Source organism: Crinia signifera, chromosome 6 (assembly GCF_055691185.1).
Source record: "Crinia signifera chromosome 6, ASM5569118v1, whole genome shotgun sequence".
In the NCBI taxonomy this organism is placed as follows: domain Eukaryota; kingdom Metazoa; phylum Chordata; class Amphibia; order Anura; family Myobatrachidae; genus Crinia; species Crinia signifera.
The window spans coordinates 63,696,439-63,714,056 of NC_139222.1; the positions used below are offsets into that span (position 1 = coordinate 63,696,439).

At 42.6% G+C, this 17,618-nt stretch overlaps 27 non-coding genes and 2 pseudogenes across 27 annotated transcripts; all 29 read left to right on the forward strand.

The window, feature by feature from the left end:
• Positions 1-4,357: 4,357 nt before the first annotated feature.
• On the forward strand, positions 4,358-4,476 carry LOC146017646 (5S ribosomal RNA). The gene has a single exon (XR_014450512.1). It is a non-coding gene; the product is annotated as a 5S ribosomal RNA (ribosomal RNA).
• A 345-nt stretch (positions 4,477-4,821) lies between these two features.
• Positions 4,822-4,940, forward strand: LOC146013839 (5S ribosomal RNA). Its single transcript, XR_014446806.1, has one exon. It is a non-coding gene; the product is annotated as a 5S ribosomal RNA (ribosomal RNA).
• A 353-nt stretch (positions 4,941-5,293) lies between these two features.
• On the forward strand, positions 5,294-5,412 carry LOC146013840 (5S ribosomal RNA). The gene has a single exon (XR_014446807.1). It is a non-coding gene; the product is annotated as a 5S ribosomal RNA (ribosomal RNA).
• A 353-nt stretch (positions 5,413-5,765) lies between these two features.
• On the forward strand, positions 5,766-5,884 carry LOC146014344 (5S ribosomal RNA). The gene has a single exon (XR_014447290.1). It is a non-coding gene; the product is annotated as a 5S ribosomal RNA (ribosomal RNA).
• Positions 5,885-6,228: 344 nt separating this feature from the next.
• LOC146016641 (5S ribosomal RNA) lies at positions 6,229-6,347 on the forward strand. The gene has a single exon (XR_014449524.1). It is a non-coding gene; the product is annotated as a 5S ribosomal RNA (ribosomal RNA).
• Positions 6,348-6,692: 345 nt separating this feature from the next.
• LOC146015840 (5S ribosomal RNA) lies at positions 6,693-6,811 on the forward strand. Its single transcript, XR_014448749.1, has one exon. It is a non-coding gene; the product is annotated as a 5S ribosomal RNA (ribosomal RNA).
• Positions 6,812-7,156: 345 nt separating this feature from the next.
• LOC146013841 (5S ribosomal RNA) lies at positions 7,157-7,275 on the forward strand. The gene has a single exon (XR_014446808.1). It is a non-coding gene; the product is annotated as a 5S ribosomal RNA (ribosomal RNA).
• Positions 7,276-7,620: 345 nt separating this feature from the next.
• LOC146013843 (5S ribosomal RNA) lies at positions 7,621-7,739 on the forward strand. The gene has a single exon (XR_014446810.1). It is a non-coding gene; the product is annotated as a 5S ribosomal RNA (ribosomal RNA).
• Positions 7,740-8,085: 346 nt separating this feature from the next.
• On the forward strand, positions 8,086-8,204 carry LOC146016653 (5S ribosomal RNA). Its single transcript, XR_014449536.1, has one exon. It is a non-coding gene; the product is annotated as a 5S ribosomal RNA (ribosomal RNA).
• A 345-nt stretch (positions 8,205-8,549) lies between these two features.
• LOC146013844 (5S ribosomal RNA) lies at positions 8,550-8,668 on the forward strand. The gene has a single exon (XR_014446811.1). It is a non-coding gene; the product is annotated as a 5S ribosomal RNA (ribosomal RNA).
• Positions 8,669-9,013: 345 nt separating this feature from the next.
• Positions 9,014-9,132, forward strand: LOC146013846 (5S ribosomal RNA). Its single transcript, XR_014446812.1, has one exon. It is a non-coding gene; the product is annotated as a 5S ribosomal RNA (ribosomal RNA).
• A 345-nt stretch (positions 9,133-9,477) lies between these two features.
• LOC146013847 (5S ribosomal RNA) lies at positions 9,478-9,596 on the forward strand. The gene has a single exon (XR_014446813.1). It is a non-coding gene; the product is annotated as a 5S ribosomal RNA (ribosomal RNA).
• Positions 9,597-9,941: 345 nt separating this feature from the next.
• LOC146015707 (5S ribosomal RNA) lies at positions 9,942-10,060 on the forward strand. The gene has a single exon (XR_014448620.1). It is a non-coding gene; the product is annotated as a 5S ribosomal RNA (ribosomal RNA).
• A 347-nt stretch (positions 10,061-10,407) lies between these two features.
• LOC146013951 (5S ribosomal RNA) lies at positions 10,408-10,526 on the forward strand. The gene has a single exon (XR_014446912.1). It is a non-coding gene; the product is annotated as a 5S ribosomal RNA (ribosomal RNA).
• A 345-nt stretch (positions 10,527-10,871) lies between these two features.
• On the forward strand, positions 10,872-10,990 carry LOC146015708 (5S ribosomal RNA). The gene has a single exon (XR_014448621.1). It is a non-coding gene; the product is annotated as a 5S ribosomal RNA (ribosomal RNA).
• A 345-nt stretch (positions 10,991-11,335) lies between these two features.
• Positions 11,336-11,454, forward strand: LOC146014148 (5S ribosomal RNA). Its single transcript, XR_014447102.1, has one exon. It is a non-coding gene; the product is annotated as a 5S ribosomal RNA (ribosomal RNA).
• Positions 11,455-11,799: 345 nt separating this feature from the next.
• On the forward strand, positions 11,800-11,918 carry LOC146013848 (5S ribosomal RNA). The gene has a single exon (XR_014446814.1). It is a non-coding gene; the product is annotated as a 5S ribosomal RNA (ribosomal RNA).
• A 345-nt stretch (positions 11,919-12,263) lies between these two features.
• On the forward strand, positions 12,264-12,382 carry LOC146015710 (5S ribosomal RNA). The gene has a single exon (XR_014448622.1). It is a non-coding gene; the product is annotated as a 5S ribosomal RNA (ribosomal RNA).
• A 345-nt stretch (positions 12,383-12,727) lies between these two features.
• On the forward strand, positions 12,728-12,846 carry LOC146014747 (5S ribosomal RNA). The gene has a single exon (XR_014447691.1). It is a non-coding gene; the product is annotated as a 5S ribosomal RNA (ribosomal RNA).
• Positions 12,847-13,191: 345 nt separating this feature from the next.
• LOC146016581 (5S ribosomal RNA) lies at positions 13,192-13,310 on the forward strand. Its single transcript, XR_014449468.1, has one exon. It is a non-coding gene; the product is annotated as a 5S ribosomal RNA (ribosomal RNA).
• A 345-nt stretch (positions 13,311-13,655) lies between these two features.
• LOC146013849 (5S ribosomal RNA) lies at positions 13,656-13,774 on the forward strand. Its single transcript, XR_014446815.1, has one exon. It is a non-coding gene; the product is annotated as a 5S ribosomal RNA (ribosomal RNA).
• A 345-nt stretch (positions 13,775-14,119) lies between these two features.
• Positions 14,120-14,238, forward strand: LOC146017452 (5S ribosomal RNA). Its single transcript, XR_014450323.1, has one exon. It is a non-coding gene; the product is annotated as a 5S ribosomal RNA (ribosomal RNA).
• Positions 14,239-14,558: 320 nt separating this feature from the next.
• Positions 14,559-14,677, forward strand: LOC146017580 (5S ribosomal RNA). Its single transcript, XR_014450447.1, has one exon. It is a non-coding gene; the product is annotated as a 5S ribosomal RNA (ribosomal RNA).
• Positions 14,678-15,023: 346 nt separating this feature from the next.
• Positions 15,024-15,142, forward strand: LOC146015388 (5S ribosomal RNA). Its single transcript, XR_014448311.1, has one exon. It is a non-coding gene; the product is annotated as a 5S ribosomal RNA (ribosomal RNA).
• Positions 15,143-15,487: 345 nt separating this feature from the next.
• LOC146017325 (5S ribosomal RNA) lies at positions 15,488-15,606 on the forward strand. The gene has a single exon (XR_014450202.1). It is a non-coding gene; the product is annotated as a 5S ribosomal RNA (ribosomal RNA).
• A 345-nt stretch (positions 15,607-15,951) lies between these two features.
• Positions 15,952-16,060, forward strand: LOC146011514 (5S ribosomal RNA; annotated as a pseudogene).
• Positions 16,061-16,405: 345 nt separating this feature from the next.
• On the forward strand, positions 16,406-16,524 carry LOC146013850 (5S ribosomal RNA). The gene has a single exon (XR_014446816.1). It is a non-coding gene; the product is annotated as a 5S ribosomal RNA (ribosomal RNA).
• A 345-nt stretch (positions 16,525-16,869) lies between these two features.
• On the forward strand, positions 16,870-16,988 carry LOC146010459 (5S ribosomal RNA; annotated as a pseudogene).
• Positions 16,989-17,333: 345 nt separating this feature from the next.
• On the forward strand, positions 17,334-17,452 carry LOC146013851 (5S ribosomal RNA). The gene has a single exon (XR_014446817.1). It is a non-coding gene; the product is annotated as a 5S ribosomal RNA (ribosomal RNA).
• Positions 17,453-17,618: the final 166 nt, after the last annotated feature.

The window sequence follows — 17,618 nt, forward strand, 5'->3', positions numbered from 1 at the left end:
TTGGGGGGTGTCTGGGTCCAGGAATAGGTTATATAGTTGTGAGTAATAGTTAGCAAACTGGTTGGAGATATCTTTTGGGTTCAGAAGTTTCTCCTTTGAGGGGGAATGTATGAGCTTAATTCTATTTTTAGCATGTTGCATTCTCAGTTTGCGTGCTAACATTTCCCAGACTTATTCCCTGATAGGTAGAATTTTGTACGGAGTCTGTTTAAGGCTATTTGAGTTCGGGCCAAGAGCATTTTCTGCAATTGGCTGCGGGTTTCGGAAAGCTCTTTCCTTAGGGCAGCTGAGGGGGAGGATTGGTTTCTACTGTCTAAGTCTTTTATTTTGTTTTCTAAGTCGGTTTGTCTTTGGATGTTTTGTTTCTTGAGGGTGGCCCCGGCCTGAATAGCGGCACCCCTGGTAACCGCCTTAAAGGCACACCAGTGTGTGAATATAGATGTGTCTTGGGGGGTGTTGTTGGTAAAGTACGAGGAGATACAGTCAGATATAATTTTTTTGGGCAGCGGGTCGATTAGAAGATGGGGAGCTAAACGCCAGGGTCTAGGCGGCATGTGGAAGTTGTTTAACGACCATTTCCACAGGATCGGGGCATGGTCGGACCAGGTGATGGGGAGGATGTCTATGTCCTTGGAATGTTGTAGAGTCCATTTATCACATAAGAGCATGTCAATTCTAGAATATGAGTTGTGAACGTTTGAAAAGAAAGTGTATTCTCGGCCCGAAGGGTTGTGTGTTCTCCAGATGTCGTATAGATCAAATTCTGTCAGCATATTTCGGAATGCCAGGGAAGGGCCAGAAGTGGGAGGGAGTCGAGATGTGGAAGATGTGGAAGATTTGGGGGATTTGTCGAGATATGGGTTTAATACTAAGTTGAAATCTCCCATTATCAGCAGTGACCCCTTGGCGACTTTGCGAATTAAAATAAATAGTTTACGCAGAAAGGGGATCTGGTTGGTGTTAGGGGCATACACTGAGACTAGGGTAACAAGTTTGTCATCTAGCAATCCAGTCAGGATCAAATAGCGCCCGTTCTTATCTGCAGTGAGAGAGTGTTGAGTAAAAGTCATTTTATTACTGAAAAGGATGGCAACCCCATTACGCTTAGACTGACCATTGGCGAAGAAACCTAGTGGGTATCTATTGTCTCTAAAGATAGGGGGGTTCACCGCATTGAAGTGAGTCTCCTGTAGGGCGATCACGTCTCCCCTCTGTTTATGGAAAAAGGTGAGGGCAAGTTTACGCTTGTTGGGGGAGTTCAATCCCTTTACATTTAAAGATAAGATCTTAGTCGCCATAGATCCACATGGATAAGATGGTGGGAGTAGTGGTCCAGAAATAGTGGCGTGTTAACCTGGTATATAAGGTGCGTACACTGTGGGGTACAAAACAGAGTCTAGTGGGTGGGGGGGGCTTTTGACTTGGAGGGAAAGAGAAGGAAGGGTTGACAGGGAGAGGGAAAAGAACAAACCAAAACGGTCCATTATATCGGACCGACATGACTACTGCAGGTAGAGGGAAGGGGGAACAAGTGCAGTAGTATCGGAGAGGTGGGGGCTTGAAGGTGGCCTAGTGCCACCGCCCATGTAGACCTCACAGGAATCATTAACTAAAACATATATCTGCAAACCTGTGCAAAACTTGAAGAATAATATAGACTATCAACGTAACCATCAAACATCTCAGCTAACATAAGACAATATTGTCATAAAGGTAAGGCAAAGAGCATGGAATGTTTAAACAAACAGTGAGATTAAGGAACTAACGGTTGTGATACTTAGCCACGGGGTCAAACTCCGGAGTGCGGAGAGAAAATGTCCAGGAACGGGACTTATGGGTCATATGCCACGAAGAGGGCAGCGGAGTAGTCTCTCAAGTGTCCACCCATTCCGTTCTTGGGGCGGGAGCTTGTTTAGATGCAGGTGGGTGTTTTACCGTAATGTCCCATTCTGAGAGGAGAGCGGTTCCTGCTTCAATGGACGAGACGGTGTGCGTGGAGTCTTCGTGGGTAATCAAAAGCTTCACAGGGAAACCCCAACGGTAGGGAATGTCGTTGGCTCGAAGGGCTGCTGTTATTGGGACTAAGGCTCTTCTTTTGGCAAGTGTGACAGCGGAGAGGTCTGGGAAAATCTGTAGGCCTCCCAAGGTATTTGCTTCTCCAGCTGATCTTGCGGCTCTCAGGATTCGCTCCTTGATAGTGAAAAAGTGTACACGTAGGAGGGTGTCTCTGGGAAGAGCCGAGGAGAGTTGTCGGGGTCTTGGGAGCCGGTGGATACGGTCAATTAAGAGGTCTCTGTCTTCCACGGAGGGTAGTAGTTTTCGGAACAGAGCGATGACATAGCCCTCCAGTTCAGGGTTGGATACGGAATCTGGGATCCCTCTGATTTTTATGTTGTTCCTCCTGGATCGGTCCTCGAGGTCGGCCATCTTGTTTTGAACTGCTTCGATTTCAGCCTGTTGTTGGTCATAGGAGGAGAGGAGGTCATTATGGGATGCCACCAGTTCCTCCATTTTTCTCTCGAGATGATCTGTTCGGTTCCCCACAGCTATCAGGTCGGTTTTGACTTCACGGATCGCAGTTGTTAGGTCTCTAGTCAGGTCCGATTTGAAGGTAGACAGTATTTGACATAGTAGTCCAGCTGTGAGCGGGGTGTCAGGTGCACATTCAACGCCTGCTGTTGAGAAGGACAGGCCGAGGCCCTGTGCAGGGGTATCGGCTGCCAGCACTGTCATGGAGGTGCTCGGGGATGTCCCTTGGGCCTGCGTGGCCCTTTGTGCAGGGAAGGAAACTCGGGGAGTAGGGACCCCTTTGGCTTTCTTAGGAGCCATCTCAAGCCTTTGTATTTTTTTTTTTTTTAATTATATATATATATTTTTTTCCCCTTTTTATTTTTGATACTTTTTTTTTTTTATTTATTTATTTATTTATTTTTTTTTAAACTATTGGGGTTTGGAGACAGTGATGGTCAGGGCTACACGCACTAGAGTAGTAGGATGGAGCAATAGGTTATGCGGTTGTGGGTCACATGGGCGGTGACATGTTGAGGGTTAAAGTCACATCAGAGTGGAATCCGTCATTGTGTCTCGGGCCGGTGTACGGCGGACACCCGAGGCAGTAGGGGAGCAAGTGGTGGTGGGAAGCGTCTCCCTAGTGCGGAGAGGGTCAGCTGAACACTTCAGCACCTCAAATTTGGGTAGGAGCCGGTCGGGGATTTCTGTGGGATGAGGGTCCCCACCCAGAGCAAAGGGCCAGCCGTAGCCGTGGGGGAGAGCGGGTTTCAGAGAGGCTGCGCACAGCCCAGTTTGGGCGTCGCAGGTAGTTGTGAGGTGCAGGGAGTTGGGCAGGCGGTGAGGGGCTGACTGCTGCCAGACTTGCTATGCAGGATGTCAGTCCCAACCAGCGTGTAATCTTATTATTATTATTTTTTTTTTTTTTTTTTTTTTTTTTACCTACTGGTCAGCCCTGGCACCTGGTGAGATTGGTGGAGTGGTGGTATTTAGCCTGCACCAGTGTAGGGCAGGGGTCACCCACTACAGGGAATGTGCACCACTTCTGCTGCCCAGCTGTCAGATGTGCAGAGTTAGTGAACGGGGCTAGTGGTTGGTAGGGCTGTGCTGGGGTGGCTGGTGGGGCTGCGCAGGTATGATGGGCAGGCTAGGTAGTGATAAATGCCTGGATATGCGCTGGTCGCAGGATCGCGCCCCATCCAAGATGGCGGTGGTGATACTGTGGCTTGGTCCCCTCACCTCTTGGGCGTACTGTGAGCCCCTTGCGGTTTTCGGCTGTCTCCCCCAGCCTCCGGGTCCCCGCCGGAGGGTTATCTGCAGGGTATACGGCGGGTGAGGAGTTCGCGGCGCGTCACCGCAACTCCGTCACTCGCGCCGGTGGAGTCCTGGATCCCGGCGTGTCGCAGGCGGCGGGGAGAGCACCCGGGCTTCTGATGTGCCTGCACGGGCGGGTAGCGTGCCGGGGGAGATCCCAGTCTCGTCTCCCGCCGCGGCAGAGGATTCTTTTGGCGGCTACTCAGCGACTTCCGGCGGCCCCCTCCAGGGAACTCGAGGTCCCGGTCCCGACCCCACGACCAGGCCGCAACCCGCAGGAGCCCTGAAAAGAGCTCCCCGGCTCCGCGGAAAAAGGTCAGGGGCGATCCGGGCACGGGAGAGATGTAGATAGGGTGAGGGTAGGGTGTTGAGGTTTAGGCTTGGTGGGGATAAAGGTGTTTTTGCGGTAGGTAGGGCAGGAGCTTCGGTTTAGCACGTCTGCCTCGTTAGATCGCTAGGCCACGCCCCCAGGAAACTTTTTTATTAGCTTACCTGGTGATAGAAGTAGAAGAGGGCAAAAAAGTGCCTGTATCTCAACTACAGCCATACCACATTGGATAGGCCCAATCTCGTCTGATCTTGGAAGCTAAGCAGTGTTGGGCCTGGTTAGTACTTGGGTGGGAGACCACATGGGAACACCAGATGCTGTAGGTTTTTTCACATTACAGGCAAATTGTTTTTATTCTCTAGCTATTTAAATTGGAAACTTTTTATTTTTATTGCCAGTACAGACATTTGGAAGAGGTCAAACAGACACAATAGCCATCACCTAAACACTTACCACACTGTTTAGGCCCAATTCCAACTGCTTTTGGCAGCTAAACAGTGTTGGGCCTCTTTAGTAGTTTAATTTAAGACTCCCTGCTAATATCATGTCCTGTAGGTCTTTTTACATTACCAACACATGATTTTTTTCAGTAAGCCAATACAGTTAGGAAACTTTTTTATTAGCTTACCGGGTGATAGAAGTAGAAGAGGGCAAAAAAGTGCCTGTATCTCACCTACAGCCATACCACATTGGATAGGCCCAATCTCGTCTGATCTTGGAAGCTAAGCAGTGTTGGGCCTGGTTAGTACTTGGGTGGGAGACCACATGGGAACACCAGGTGCTGTAGGTTTTTTCACATTACAGGCAAATTGTTTTTATTCTCTATCTATTTAAATTGGAAACTTTTTCTTTTTATTGCCAGTACAGACATTTGGAAGAGGTCAAACAGACACAATAGCCATCACCTAAAGACTTACCACACTGTTTAGGCCCAATTCCAACTTTTGGCAGCTTTTGGCAGCTAAACAGTGTTGAGCCTGTTTAGTAGTTTAATTTAAGACCCCCTGCTAATATCATGTCCTGTAGGTCTTTTTACATTACCAACACATGATTTTTTTTAAGTAAGCCAATACAGTTAGGAAACTTTTTTATTAGCTTACCTGGTGATAGAAGTAGCAGAGGGCAAAAAAGTGCCTGTATCTCACCTACAGCCATACCACATTGGATAGGCCCAATCTCGTCTGATCTTGGAAGCTAAGCAGTGTTGGGCCTGGTTAGTACTTGGGTGGGAGACCACATGGGAACACCAGGTGCTGTAGGTTTTTTCACATTACAGGCAAATTGTTTTTATTCTCTATCTATTTAAATTGGAAACTTTTTCTTTTTATTGCCAGTACAGACATTTGGAAGAGGTCAAACAGACACAATAGCCATCACCTAAAGACTTACCACACTGTTTAGGCCCAATTCCAACTTTTGGCAGCTTTTGGCAGCTAAACAGTGTTGAGCCTGTTTAGTAGTTTAATTTAAGACCCCCTGCTAATATCATGTCCTGTAGGTCTTTTTACATTACCAACACATGATTTTTTTTAAGTAAGCCAATACAGTTAGGAAACTTTTTTATTAGCTTACCTGGTGATAGAAGTAGCAGAGGGCAAAAAAGTGCCTGTATCTCACCTACAGCCATACCACATTGGATAGGCCCAATCTCGTCTGATCTTGGAAGCTAAGCAGTGTTGGGCCTGGTTAGTACTTGGGTGGGAGACCACCTGTGAACACCAGGTGCTGTAGGTTTTTTCACATTACTGGCAAATTGTTTTTATTCTCTAGCTATTTAATTTGGAAACTTTTTCTTTTTATTGCCAGCACAGACATTTTGAAGAGGTCAAACAGACACAATAGCCATCACCTAAAGACTTACCACACTGTTTAGGCTCAATTCCAACTGCTTTTGGCAGCTAAACAGTGTTGAGCCACTTTTGTAGTTTAATTTAAGACCCCCTGCTAATATCATGTCCTGTAGTCTTTTTACATTACCAACACATGATTTTTTTCAGTAAGCCAATACAGTTAGGAAACTTTTGTATTAGCTTACCTGGTGATAGAAGTAGAAGAGGGCAAAAAAATGCCTGTATCTCACCTACAGCCATACCACATTGGATAGGCCCAATCTCGTCTGATCTTGGAAGCTAAGCAGTGTTGGGCCTGGTTAGTACTTGGGTGGGAGACCACCTGGGAACACCAGGTGCTGTAGGTTTTTTCACATTACTGGCAAATTGTTTTTATTCTCTAGCTATTTATATTGGAAACTTTTTCTTTTTATTGCCAGCACAGACATTTGGAAGAGGTCAAACAGACACACTAGCCATCACCTAAAGACTTACCACACTGTTTAGGCTCAATTCCAACTGCTTTTGGCAGCTAAACAGTGTTGAGCCTCTTTTGTAGTTTAATTTAAGACCCCCTGCTAATATCATGTCCTGTAGGTCTTTTTACATTACCAACACATGATTTTTTTCAGTAAGCCAATACAGTTAGGAAACTTTTTTATTAGCTTACCTTGTGATAGAAGTAGAAGAGGGCAAAAAAGTGCCTGTATCTCACCTACAGCCATACCACATTGGATAGGCCCAATCTCGTCTGATCTTGGAAGCTAAGCAGTGTTGGGCCTAGTTAGTACTTGGGTGGGAGACCACATGGGAACACCAGGTGCTGTAGGTTTTTTCACATTACAGGCAAATTGTTTTTATTCTCTAGCTATTTAAATTGGAAACTTTTTCTTTTTATTGCCAGCACAGACATTTGGAAGAGGTCAAACAGACACAATAGCCATCACCTAAAGACTTACCACACTGTTTAGGCTCAATTCCAACCGCTTTTGGCAGCTAAACAGTGTTGAGCCTCTTTTGTAGTTTAATTTAAGACCCCCTGCTAATATCATGTCCTGTAGGTCTTTTTACATTACCAACACATGATTTTTTTCAGTAAGCCAATACAGTTAGGAAACTTTTGTATTAGCTTACCTGGTGATAGAAGTAGAAGAGGGCAAAAAAGTGCTTTTAACTCACCTACAGCCATACCACATTGGATAGGCCCAATCTCGTCTGATCTTGGAAGCTAAGCAGTGTTGGGCCTGGTTAGTACTTGGGTGGGAGACCACATGGGAACACCAGGTGCTGTAGGTTTTTTCACATTACAGGCAAATTGTTTTTATTCTCTAGCTATTTAAATTGGAAACTTTTTCTTTTTATTGCCAGTACAGACATTTAGAAGAGGTCAAACAGACACAATAGCCATCACCTAAAGACTTACCACACTGTTTAGGCCCAATTCCAACTGCTTTTGGCAGCTAAACAGTGTTGAGCCTGTTTAGTAGTTTAATTTAAGACCCCCTGCTAATATCATGTCCTGTAGGTCTTTTTACATTACCAACACATGATTTTTTTCAGTAAGCCAATACAGTTAGGAAACTTTTTTATTAGCTTACCTGGTGATAGAAGTAGAAGAGGGCAAAAAAGTGCCTGTATCTCACCTACAGCCATACCACATTGGATAGGCCCAATCTCGTCTGATCTTGGAAGCTAAGCAGTGTTGGGCCTGGTTAGTACTTGGGTGGGAGACCACATGGGAACACCAGGTGCTGTAGGTTTTTTCACATTACAGGCAAATTGTTTTTATTCTCTAGCTATTTAAATTGGAAACTTTTTCTTTTTATTGCCAGTACAGACATTTGGAAGAGGTCAAACAGACACAATAGCCATCACCTAAAGACTTACCACACTGTTTAGGCCCAATTCCAACTGCTTTTGGCAGCTAAACAGTGTTGAGCCTGTTTAGTAGTTTAATTTAAGACCCTCTGCTAATATCATGTCCTGTAGGTCTTTTTACATTACCAACACATGATTTTTTTTCAGTAAGCCAATACAGTTAGGAAACTTTTGTATTAGCTTACCTGGTGATAGAAGTAGAAGAGGGCAAAAAAGTGCCTGTATCTCACCTACAGCCATACCACATTGGATAGGCCCAATCTCGTCTGATCTTGGAAGCTAAGCAGTGTTGGGCCTGGTTAGTACTTGGGTGGGAGACCACCTGGGAACACCAGGTGCTGTAGGTTTTTTCACATTACTGGCAAATTGTTTTTATTCTCTAGCTATTTAAATTGGAAAATTTTTCTTTTTATTGCCAGCACAGACATTTGGAAGAGGTCAAACAGACACAATAGCCATCACCTAAAGACTTACCACACTGTTTAGGCTCAATTCCAACCGCTTTTGGCAGCTAAACAGTGTTGAGCCTCTTTTGTAGTTTAATTTTAGACCCCCTGCTAATATCATGTCCTGTAGGTCTTTTTACATTACCAACACATGATTTTTTTCAGTAAGCCAATACAGTTAGGAAACTTTTGTATTAGCTTACCTGGTGATAGAAGTAGAAGAGGGCAAAAAAGTGCTTTTAACTCACCTACAGCCATACCACATTGGATAGGCCCAATCTCGTCTGATCTTGGAAGCTAAGCAGTGTTGGGCCTGGTTAGTACTTGGGTGGGAGACCACATGGGAACACCAGGTGCTGTAGGTTTTTTCACATTACTGGCAAATTGTTTTTATTCTCTAGCTATTTAAATTGGAAACTTTTTCTTTTTATTGCCAGTACAGACATTTGGAAGAGGTCAAACAGACACAATAGCCATCACCTAAAGACTTACCACACTGTTTAGGCCCAATTCCAACTGCTTTTGGCAGCTAAACAGTGTTGATCCTCTTTAGTAGTTTAATTTAAGACCCCCTGCTAATATCATGTCCTGTAGGTCTTTTTACATTACCAACACATGATTTTTTTCAGTAAGCCAATACAGTTAGGAAACTTTTGTATTAGCTTACCTGGTGATAGAAGTAGAAGAGGGCAAAAAAGTGCCTGTATCTCACCTACAGCCATACCACATTGGATAGGCCCAATCTCGTCTGATCTTGGAAGCTAAGCAGTGTTGGGCCTGGTTAGTACTTGGGTGGGAGACCACATGGGAACACCAGGTGCTGTAGGTTTTTTCACATTACAGGCAAATTGTTTTTATTCTCTAGCTATTTAAATTGGAAACTTTTTCTTTTTATTGCCAGTACAGACATTTGGAAGAGGTCAAACAGACACAATAGCCATCACCTAAAGACTTACCACACTGTTTAGGCCCAATTCCAACTGCTTTTGGCAGCTAAACAGTGTTGAGCCTCTTTTGTAGTTTAATTTAAGACCCCCTGCTAATATCATGTCCTGTAGGTCTTTTTACATTACCAACACATGATTTTTTTCAGTAAGCCAATACAGTTAGGAAACTTTTTTATTAGCTTACCTACTGATAGAAGTAGAAGAGGGCAAAAAAGTGCCTGTATTTCACCTACAGCCATACCACATTGGATAGGCCCAATCTCGTCTGATCTTGGAAGCTAAGCAGTGTTGGGCCTGGTTAGTACTTGGGTGGGAGACCACATGGGAACACCAGGTGCTGTAGGTTTTTTCACATTACTGGCAAATTGTTTTTATTCTCTAGCTATTTAAATTGGAAACTTTTTCTTTTTATTGCCAGTACAGACATTTGGAAGAGGTCAAACAGACACAATAGCCATCACCTAAAGACTTACCACACTGTTTAGGCCCAATTCCAACTGCTTTTGGCAGCTAAACAGTGTTGAGCCTCTTTAGTAGTTTAATTTAAGACCCCCTGCTAATATCATGTCCTGTAGGTCTTTTTACATTACCAACACATGATTTTTTTCAGTAAGCCAATACAGTTAGGAAACTTTTTTATTAGCTTACCTGGTGATAGAAGTAGAAGAGGGCAAAAAATTGCCCATATTTCACCTACAGCCATACCACATTGGATAGGCCCAATCTCGTCTGTTCTTGGAAGCTAAGCAGTGTTGGGCCTGGTTAGTACTTGGGTGGGAGACCACATGGGAACACCAGGTGCTGTAGGTTTTTTCACATTACAAGCAAATTGTTTTTATTCTCTAGCTATTTATATTGGAAACTTTTTCTTTTTATTGCCAGCACAGACATTTGGAAGAGGTCAAACAGACACAATAGCCATCACCTAAAGACTTACCACACTGTTTAGGCTCAATTCCAACTGCTTTTGGCAGCTAAACAGTGTTGAGCCTCTTTTGTAGTTTAATTTAAGACCCCCTGCTAATATCATGTCCTGTAGGTCTTTTTACATTACCAACACATGATTTTTTTTCAGTAAGCCAATACAGTTAGGAAACTTTTGTATTAGCTTACCTGGTGATAGAAGTAGAAGAGGGCAAAAAAAGTGCCTGTATCTCACCTACAGCCATACCACATTGGATAGGCCCAATCTCGTCTGATCTTGGAAGCTAAGCAGTGCTGGGCCTGGTTAGTACTTGGGTGGGAGACCACCTGGGAACACCAGGTGCTGTAGGTTTTTTCACATTACTGGCAAATTGTTTTTATTCTCTAGCTATATATATATGAAACTTTTTCTTTTTATTGCCAGCACAGACATTTGGAAGAGGTCAAACAGACACACTAGCCATCACCTAAAGACTTACCACACTGTTTCGGCTCAATTCCAACTGCTTTTGGCAGCTAAACAGTGTTGAGCCTCTTTTGTAGTTTAATTTAAGACCCCCTTCTAATATCATGTCCTGTAGGTCTTTTTACATTTCCAACACATGATTTTTTTCAGTAAGCCAATACAGTTAGGAAACTTTTTTATTAGCTTACCTGGTGATAGAAGTAGAAGAGGGCAAAAAATTGCCCATATTTCACCTACAGCCATACCACATTGGATAGGCCCAATCTCGTCTGTTCTTGGAAGCTAAGCAGTGTTGGGCCTGGTTAGTACTTGGGTGGGAGACCACATGGGAACACCAGGTGCTGTAGGTTTTTTCACATTACTGGCAAATTGTTTTTATTCTCTAGCTATTTAAATTGGAAACTTTTTCTTTTTATTGCCAGCACAGACATTTGGAAGAGGTCAAACAGACATAATAGCCATCACCTAAAGACTTACCACACTGTTTAGGCCCAATTCCAACTGCTTTTGGCAGCTAAACAGTGTTGAGCCTCTTTTGTAGTTTAATTTAAGACCCCCTGCTAATATCATGTCCTGTAGGTCTTTTTACATTACCAACACATGATTTTTTTCAGTAAGCCAATACAGTTAGGAAACTTTTTTATTAGCTTACCTTGTGATAGAAGTAGAAGAGGGCAAAAAAGTGCCTGTATCTCACCTACAGTCATACCACATTGGATAGGCCCAATCTCGTCTGATCTTGGAAGCTAAGCAGTGTTGGGCCTGGTTAGTACTTGGGTGGGAGACCACATGGGAACACCAGGTGCTGTAGGTTTTTTCACATTACTGGCAAATTGTTTTTATTCTCTAGCTATTTAAATAGGAAACTTTTTCTTTTTATTGCCAGCACAGACATTTGGAAGAGGTCAAACAGACACAATAGCCATCACCTAAAGACTTACCACACTGTTTAGGCCCAATTCCAACTGCTTTTGGCAGCTAAACAGTGTTGATCCTCTTTAGTAGTTTAATTTAAGACCCCCTGCTAATATCATGTCCTGTAGGTCTTTTTACATTACCAACACATGATTTTTTTCAGTAAGCCAATACAGTTAGGAAACTTTTTTATTAGCTTACCTGGTGATAGAAGTAGAAGAGGGCAAAAAAGTGCCTGTATCTCACCTACAGCCATACCACATTGGATAGGCCCAATCTCGTCTGATCTTGGAAGCTAAGCAGTGTTGGGCCTGGTTAGTACTTGGGTGGGAGACCACATGGGAACACCAGGTGCTGTAGGTTTTTTCACATTACAGGCAAATTGTTTTTATTCTCTAGCTATTTAAATTGGAAACTTTTTCTTTTTATTGCCAGTACAGACATTTGGAAGAGGTCAAACAGACACAATAGCCATCACCTAAAGACTTACCACACTGTTTAGGCCCAATTCCAACTGCTTTTGGCAGCTAAACAGTGTTGAGCCTCTTTAGTAGTTTAATTTAAGACCCCCTGCTAATATCATGTCCTGTAGGTCTTTTTACATTACCAACACATGATTTTTTTCAGTAAGCCAATACAGTTAGGAAACTTTTGTATTAGCTTACCTGGTGATAGAAGTAGAAGAGGGCAAAAAATTGCCCATATTTCACCTACAGCCATACCACATTGGATAGGCCCAATCTCGTCTGTTCTTGGAAGCTAAGCAGTGTTGGGCCTGGTTAGTACTTGGGTGGGAGACCACATGGGAACACCAGGTGCTGTAGGTTTTTTCACATTACAAGCAAATTGTTTTTATTCTCTAGCTATTTATATTGGAAACTTTTTCTTTTTATTGCCAGCACAGACATTTGGAAGAGGTCAAACAGACACAATAGCCATCACCTAAAGACTTACCACACTGTTTAGGCTCAATTCCAACTGCTTTTGGCAGCTAAACAGTGTTGAGCCTCTTTTGTAGTTTAATTTAAGACCCCCTGCTAATATCATGTCCTGTAGGTCTTTTTACATTACCAACACATGATTTTTTTCAGTAAGCCAATACAGTTAGGAAACTTTTGTATTAGCTTACCTGGTGATAGAAGTAGAAGAGGGCAAAAAAGTGGCTTAAACTCACCTACAGCCATACCACATTGGATAGGCCCAATCTCCTCTGATCTTGGAAGCTAAGCAGTGTTGGGCCTGGTTAGTACTTGGGTGGGAGACCACATGGGAACACCAGGTGCTGTAGGTTTTTTCACATTACTGGCAAATTGTTTTTATTCTCTAGCTATTTAAGTAGGAAACTTTTTCTTTTTATTGCCAGCACAGACATTTGGAAGAGGTCAAACAGACACAATAGCCATCACCTAAAGACTTACCACACTGTTTAGGCCCAATTCTAACTGCTTTTGGCAGCTAAACAGTGTTGAGCCTCTTTAGTAGTTTAATTTAAGACCCCCTGCTAATATCATGTCCTGTAGGTCTTTTTACATTACCAACACATGATTTTTTTCAGTAAGCCAATACAGTTAGGAAACTTTTGTATTAGCTTACCTGGTGATAGAAGTAGAAGAGGGCAAAAAAGTGCCTTTAACTCACCTACAGCCATACCACATTGGATAGGCCCAATCTCGTCTGATCTTGGAAGCTAAGCAGTGTTGGGCCTGGATAGTACTTGGGTGGTAGACCACATGGGAACGCCAGGTGCTGTAGGTTTTTTCACATTACTGGCAAATTGTTTTTATTCTCTAGCTATTTAAATAGGAAACTTTATCTTTTTATTGCCAGCACAGACATTTGGAAGAGGTCAAACAGACACAATAGCCATCACCTAAAGACTTACCACACTGTTTAGGCCCAATTCCAACTGCTTTTGGCAGCTAAACAGTGTTGAGCCTCTTTAGTAGTTTAATTTAAGACCCCCTGCTAATATCATGTCCTGTAGGTCTTTTTACATTACCAACACATGATTTTTTTCAGTAAGCCAATACAGTTAGGAAACTTTTGTATTAGCTTACCTGGTGATAGAAGTAGAAGAGGGCAAAAAAGTGGCTTTAACTCACCTACAGCCATACCACATTGGATAGGCCCAATCTCGTCTGATCTTGGAAGCTAAGCAGTGTTGGGCCTGGTTAGTACTTGGGTGGGAGACCACATGGGAACACCAGGTGCTGTAGGTTTTTTCACATTACTGGCAAATTGTTTTTATTCTCTAGCTATTTAAGTAGGAAACTTTTTCTTTTTATTGCCAGCACAGACATTTGGAAGAGGTCAAACAGACACAATAGCCATCACCTAAAGACTTACCACACTGTTTAGGCCCAATTCTAACTGCTTTTGGCAGCTAAACAGTGTTGAGCCTCTTTAGTAGTTTAATTTAAGACCCCCTGCTAATATCATGTCCTGTAGGTCTTTTTACATTACCAACACATGATTTTTTTCAGTAAGCCAATACAGTTAGGAAACTTTTGTATTAGCTTACCTGGTGATAGAAGTAGAAGAGGGCAAAAAAGTGCCTTTAACTCACCTACAGCCATACCACATTGGATAGGCCCAATCTTGTCTGATCTTGGAAGCTAAGCAGTGTTGGGCCTGGATAGTACTTGGGTGGTAGACCACATGGGAACACCAGGTGCTGTAGGTTTTTTCACATTACTGGCAAATTGTTTTTATTCTCTAGCTATTTAAATAGGAAACTTTATCTTTTTATTGCCAGCACAGACATTTGGAAGAGGTCAAGACTTACCAAACTGTTTAGGCCCAATTCCGACTGCTTTTGGCAGCTAAACAGTGTTGGGCCTCTTTAGTAGTTTAATTTAAGACTCCCTGCTAATATCATGTCCTGTAGGTCTTTTTACATTACCAACACATGATTTTTTTCAGTAAGCCAATACAGTTAGGAAACTTTTTTATTAGCTTACCTGGTGATAGAAGTAGAAGAGGGCAAAAAAGTGCCTGTATCTCACATACAGCCATACCACATTGGATAGGCCCAATCTCGTCTGATCTTGGAAGCTAAGCAGTGTTGGGCCTGGTTAGTACTTGGGTGGGAGACCACATGGGAACACCAAGTGCTGTAGGTTTTTTCACATTACAGTCAAATTGTTTTTATTCTCTAGCTATTTAAATTGGAAACTTTTTCTTTTTATTGCCAGTACAGACATTTGGAAGAGGTCAAACAGACACAATAGCCATCACCTAAAGACTTGCCACACTGTTTAGGCCCAATTCCAACTGCTTTTGGCAGCTAAACAGTGTTGAGCCTGTTTAGTAGTTTAATTTAAGACCCCCTGCTAATATCATGTCCTGTAGGTCTTTTTACTTTACCAACACATGATTTTTTTCAGTAAGCCAATACAGTTAGGAAACTTTTGTATTAGCTTACCTGGTGATAGAAGTAGAAGAGGGCAAAAAAAGTGCCTGTATCTCACCTACAGCCATACCACATTGGATAGGCCCAATCTCGTCTGATCTTGGAAGCTAAGCAGTGCTGGGCCTGGTTAGTACTTGGGTGGGAGACCACCTGGGAACACCAGGTGCTGTAGGGTTTTTCACATTACTGGCAAATTGTTTTTATTCTCTAGCTATATATATATAAAACTTTTTCTTTTTATTGCCAGCACAGACATTTGGAAGAGGTCAAACAGACACACTAGCCATCACCTAAATACTTACCACACTGTTTCGGCTCAATTCCAACTGCTTTTGGCAGCTAAACAGTGTTGAGCCTCTTTTGTAGTTTAATTTAAGACCCCCTTCTAATATCATGTCCTGTAGGTCTTTTTACATTACCAACACATGATTTTTTTCAGTAAGCCAATACAGTTAGGAAACTTTTGTATTAGCTTACCTGGTGATAGAAGTAGAAGAGGGCAAAAAAGTGCCTGTATCTCAACTACAGCCATACCACATTGGATAGGCCCAATCTCGTCTGATCTTGGAAGCTAAGCAGTGTTGGGCCTGGTTAGTACTTGGGTGGGAGACCACATGGGAACACCAGGTGCGGTAGGTTTTTTCACATTACTGGCAAATTGTTTTTATTCTCTAGCTATTTAAATTGGAAACTTTTTCTTTTTATTGCCAGTACAGACATTTGGAAGAGGTCAAACAGACATAATAGCCATCACCTAAAGACTTACCACACTGTTTAGGCCCAATTCCAACTGCTTTTGGCAGCTAAACAGTGTTGAGCCTCTTTTGTAGTTTAATTTAAGACCCCCTGCTAATATCATGTCCTGTAGGTCTTTTTACATTACCAACACATGATTTTTTTCAGTAAGCCAATACAGTTAGGAAACTTTTTTATTAGCTTACCTTGTGATAGAAGTAGAAGAGGGCAAAAAAGTGCCTGTATCTCACCTACAGTCATACCACATTGGATAGGCCTGATCTTGGAAGCTAAGCAGTGTTGGGCCTGGTTAGTACTTGGGTGGGAGACCACATGGGAACACCAGGTGCTGTAGGTTTTTTCACATTACTGGCAAATTGTTTTTATTCTCTAGCTATTTAAATTTGAAACTTTTTCTTTTTATTGCCAGTACAGACATTTGGAAGAGGTCAAACAGACACAATAGCCATCACCTAAAGACTTACCACACTGTTTAGGCCCAATTCCAACTGCTTTTGGCAGCTAAACAGTGTTGAGCCTCTTTAGTAGTTTAATTTAAGACCCCCTGCTAATATCATGTCCTGTAGGTCTTTTTACATTACCAACACATGATTTTTTTCAGTAAGCCAATACAGTTAGGAAACTTTTTTATTAGCTTACCTGGTGATAGAAGTAGAAGAGGGCAAAAAAGTGCCTGTATCTCACCTACAGCCATACCACATTGGATAGGCCCAATCTCGTCTGATCTTGGAAGCTAAGCAGTGTTGGGCCTGGTTAGTACTTGGGTGGGAGACCACATGGGAACACCAGGTGCTGTAGGTTTTTTCACATTACAGGCAAATTGTTTTTATTCTCTAGCTATTTAAATTGGAAACTTTTTCTTTTTATTGCCAGTACAGACATTTGGAAGAGGTCAAACAGACACAATAGCCATCACCTAAAGACTTACCACACTGTTTAGGCCCAATTCCAACTGCTTTTGGCAGCTAAACAGTGTTGAGCCTCTTTAGTAGTTTAATTTAAGACCCCCTGCTAATATCATGTCCTGTAGGTATTTTTACATTACCAACACATGATTTTTTTCAGTAAGCCAATACAGTTAGGAAACTTTTTTATTAGCTTACCTGGTGATAGAAGTAGAAGAGGGCAAAAAAGTGCCTGTATTACACCTACAGCCATACCACATTGGATAGGCCCAATCTCGTCTGTTCTTGGAAGCTAAGCAGTGTTGGGCCTGGTTAGTAATTGGGTGGGAGACCACATGGGAACACCAGGTGCTGTAGGTTTTTTCACATTACAGGCAAATTGTTTTTATTCTCTAGCTATTTATATTGGAAACTTTTTCTTTTTATTGCCAGCACAGACATTTGGAAGAGGTCAAACAGACACAATAGCCATCACCTAAAGACTTACCACACTGTTTAGGCTCAATTCCAACTGCTTTTGGCAGCTAAACAGTGTTGAGCCTCTTTTGTAGTTTAATTTAAGACCCCCTGCTAATATCATGTCCTGTAGGTCTTTTTACATTACCAACACATGATTTTTTTCAGTAAGCCAATACAGTTAGGAAACTTTTGTATTAGCTTACCTGGTGATAGAAGTAGAAGAGGGCAAAAAAGTGGCTTTAACTCACCTACAGCCATACCACATTGGATAGGCCCAATCTCGTCTGATCTTGGAAGCTAAGCAGTGTTGGGCCTGGTTAGTACTTGGGTGGGAGACCACATGGGAACACCAGGTGCTGTAGGTTTTTTCACATTACTGGCAAATTGTTTTTATTCTCTATCTATTTAAATTGGAAACTTTTTCTTTTTATTGCCAGTACAGACATTTGGAAGAGGTCAAACAGACACAATAGCCATCACATAAAGACTTACCACACTGTTTAGGCCCAATTCCAACTGCTTTTGGCAGCT